The 4,040-nt window shown below is 50.0% G+C and overlaps 1 long non-coding RNA gene across 1 annotated transcript; it reads right to left on the bottom strand.

Annotated features, from left to right (window-relative positions):
- Window positions 1–1,522: 1,522 nt before the first annotated feature.
- Window positions 1,523–3,154, bottom strand: LOC125124256 (uncharacterized). Its single transcript, XR_007134257.1, has 3 exons — window positions 2,801–3,154; window positions 2,494–2,649; window positions 1,523–1,982 (listed from the first exon to the last, which is right to left on the bottom strand). It is a non-coding gene; the product is annotated as an uncharacterized LOC125124256 (long non-coding RNA).
- Window positions 3,155–4,040: the final 886 nt, after the last annotated feature.

Raw genomic sequence — 4,040 nt, 5'->3', positions numbered from 1 at the left:
CATCGCCAACTGTTTCTCTTCCCTTCTCCCTCAACTGGTGTTTCCTGGGGTCACCTCTGAGATAAACTATTTGCTTTTGAATCATTATCTTGCCTCTGCTTTTGAGAAACTGAGACTCAAATCTAGTTATTAAGCAGGTGTCCTGTGCTGAGGAACAAAGAGAACCGTTTCAGTTCCTGGGGAACTGACATTGTAACTGTAGATGAGAGAGACCACAAATAAGGAAATGAATGAGATATTACCTATCTATCTATCTATCCATCTATCTATCATCTATTTATCTATCCACCTATCTATCCATTTATCTATCTAATATCTATCCATCGTTTTAGGTGACTATATGAGAAGACAATAAAAGTACAGTAGGGTGTAGTCACTTTAAAATATTTCCCTCCACACCCATTTCACCCATGAGTGAAGGCAGTCAAAAGGTACAAACTTCCAGTTACAAGATAAATAACTCCTGGGGATGGAATGTCTAGCACAGTGACCATGGTCAGCAAAAATATATTGTACATTTGAAAGCTGCTAAGAGAGTAGATCTTAAAAGTTCCCCCTTATACACACACACAAAATTGTAACTTGTGTGGTGATGGATGTTAACTAAATTATTGTGATGATCATTTTGTATTATATATATCAAATCTCTATGTTGTGTACCTAAAACTAATGTTATTTGTCAATGTTAAATCAATGATATCTCAATTTAAAAAAAATTTAGGAGTTCTGTGGTGCAGAGGGTTAAGGATCTGGTGTTGTCACCGCAGCAGCTTGGGTCACTGCTGTAGCGCAGGTTTCATTCCTGGCCCGGGAACTTTCATATGCTTCAGACATGGCCCCCTTCCCCCCAAAAAACTTTTTTAATAAAATATGTCCGCAAATTATCTGATATTCTTCCTTTCAAGAAATGGAGCCCCAAACTATTACATATTTAATAGATAAACAACAAGGTCCAACTGTATAGCACAGGGAACTATATTCACTATCCTGTAAAAAACCATAATGTAAAAGAATATAAAAAAGAATGTATTGGAGTTCTGTGGTGGCCTAGCAGTTAAGGATTTAGTGTCACTGCTGCGGCATGGGTTCGATCCCTGGCCCAGGAACTTTTGCATGCTGTGAGCACAGCAAATAAAAGGGAAGTGCATAATAATAAAAAAAATTCATATTTACCTATATTTGCATTAAGACACTATGGAAAGATACATCTGACTCTGATAATAGTGGACATCTGTTGGGGGGTTGCAAAGTGGAGCAGTGGGGGCCTGGGGTAAGAAAGAAAACCTTTCTTTTTTTTGTTTGCTTTTTAGGGAAGTTCCCAGGCTAGGGGTCTAATCAGAGCCATAGCCACTGGCTTGCACCAGAGCCAGAGCAACTTGGGATCCGAGCCACATCTGCAACCTACATCACAGCTCACAGCAACGCCAGATCCTTAACCCACTGAGCAAGGGCCAGGGATTAAATTCACAACCTCATGGTTCCTAGTCAGACTTGTTTCCCCTGTGTCATAACGGGAACTCCAAAAGAAGACCTTTCGAAGAACACCTCTTTGTATGTTTAAAATTTTTGAACAATATAAACATATTACTCATCAGATAAATAATTAGAAATCACAAAGGATCATCTTGGCAAGGAGGAATTCAAAAGTGGTGAGGATGGGGGGATTTGTGAGTTGGAATTGTGGGGGCAGAGGGAGGTCAGTTGGAACTCGTAGGGGGTGGGATTCAGTTTTTAGGACTGCATTCTAGCTGGCATGTGAGGAGCTGGCTTTGCATACTATGAAGGTGACCAACTTGGTAGGCTAGGTTCCCTTCTGTCCTAGTCAGCTCAGGCTATTATAACAATACCATGGATGGCGTGGCTTAGACTTTCACTTCTCACAGTTCTGGAGGCTGGGAAGTCCAAGAGCAAGGTGCTAGCAGATTCAGTTCCTAGTGAGGGCTCTCTTCCTGGCTTGCAGACAGCTGCCATCTCCCTGCATCCTTGCATTGCAAAGAAAGAGAGAGAGAAAGCACTCTGGTTTCTTCTTCTAAGGACACTAATCCCATCTTGAGGGCCCCACCTTCACGGCCATAACTAAACCTAACCACCTCCCAAAGAACTCACCTCCAAATACCATCACAATGGGGACTCAGGTGCCTGTATTTGGGTGGGTGGGGGGATGCTCAGGAGAGAGAGAGAGGGAAAGAGAAGCAGGATGTGACAGAGGAAGGGGCTCGGGCAGGATGTGGGTTCAGCTGGGTCCAGCTCCAGCCTGATCTCTTGGGGTGGGGGGAGCTCTGCAGTGTGAATTGCATCACACACTTGTTTCAACTTGAGGCAAGGGGGCTGACATTTAGCAACGCTTTACTGCTGCACCAGAAGGGAGTAGCAGCCCCACCCCCACCCCTAGAGAAGGGGCAGGTGAGATCTGTAGGCAGCCAACACCTAAGCAGGAAGTAGATGGGTGTGCTGGCCCAGAAAAGGGCATCTAGTTTGGGTGGGGGCACTAACCGGTGTCATAGTAAGTGACCATCAACCATCTGGGGGGCGGGAGGGGCGGAGCTCAGCCCCATCATTCATCTTCTTTTTTTCCAGCCAACACTGATCTGTCATCTTCAGCGTGCCAGGCACTGTTCTAAGATCTGCACACGTTTAAATCTTCACAACCTATAAAACGGGCACTGTTATTACCACCACTCGGGACCGCGGACTCAGAGACCCTCCCCTCACCGCTCCGAGGCCCACTGAAGCCCCCCCTTCCTCGGCCCCTGCCAGTCACCCCCATCCATCTTGTGGGCCCAGCGCCCCCAGCTCTCACCGCCTCCGCCTGGCAAATCCTCCTTCCCGCTCTTAATTGATTCTTAATCTGCAGCCTTGGGGCAGCGCTGCTGAGAAGGCAGGTGGAAATCATTTCCTTCAGCGCCAGCCGGCGCTAAGGGCATCTGAGGGGGAGCCCCTACCCCAGTTTCCTGCAGTCCTGGGCCTGCGGACCCTGCCAAGCTCGGTCCCGCTTCCCCTCTGTTGCCCTACTTACTCTGCTCTGCTCCACCAAAGGGCTTTGGTGGAGGATGTAGCAAAAAGAAAGGCCCCCCCCACCCCGCTCCCAGCAAGGACCAGAGTTTTCTGGGGGTATTGGGAGGCAGTTACGGCTCCCATCCAAGCCCCACTTGCCCCCCCCCCCCAGCCCAGAAGCGCTCACGGGGACGATTCTGCCCGCCCTCCCCCGCCGCCCAGGGGCAATGTGGCAAAGTCTGGAGCCATATTTGGTTGTCACAACTCAAGGGGGGAGGGGTGCTGCTGCGGCTTCACACCTTACAGGGCACCGGAGGGCCACCCCCCGCCCCCCAAGAATAACCCAGCTCCAAACGTCAGCAGTTCCCAGGGTGAAACTACTTCCAGGCTCAGGGTACAGCCTTCCTACTGGGGCGCAGCCGGATAGGGAGACCAACGCGACACCAGAAAATTTTTGAAGGTCCCCCTGATGCCTCTATGCGGCCTGGGCTGAGAACCGCAGGGGGGCGGAGGGAAGGTTTGCAGGGCCCCCTCCCTCTTTCCTCCGCCTGTCTGTCAGCAAAGGGGAAGAACCTGCCGGTGGAAACAGCCCAGCGGACCCGGCAGCGTCTCCTTCCACCTCCCTGGTCCCCGGACCCCTTGCGTTCAGAGGACTCTGCGGGTGTCCAGCCTCCTGACCCTCCTGCGAGGGATGGAGATGGGGGGGGTGGTGAAGCAGAGAGAAGGCCCCAGAAACTCATGCGTGAAGTCCAAGTCCCCAAATTAAAGAAGGGAATAGGAGGCTGGGAGGAGCAAGCACTAAGCCCTGAGGAGAAAGGGATGGATGTGGGAGAGGAAGGGGGGGTAGGGAGGCAGAGGGTCCAAGTGCATCTGGAGCAGGAAAGTCACCTCTTCCCCCAGCCACACCCTTGCACAGCCATCCAGTCACATATGCACACACATTCATGCTCACACAGTCAGGTGATAACACCCTCACACCCGATCAAGTTCCCACACCTCCACATCTCCATACATCCATGCACTCACATGACACACTCCATGACACA

The sequence above is a fragment of the Phacochoerus africanus genome, chromosome 4 (assembly GCF_016906955.1).
Source record: "Phacochoerus africanus isolate WHEZ1 chromosome 4, ROS_Pafr_v1, whole genome shotgun sequence".
NCBI lineage: Eukaryota > Metazoa > Chordata > Mammalia > Artiodactyla > Suidae > Phacochoerus > Phacochoerus africanus.
The sequence above is the reverse complement of the archived record's forward strand: the minus strand, read 5'-3'. Positions and strand labels throughout refer to the sequence as shown.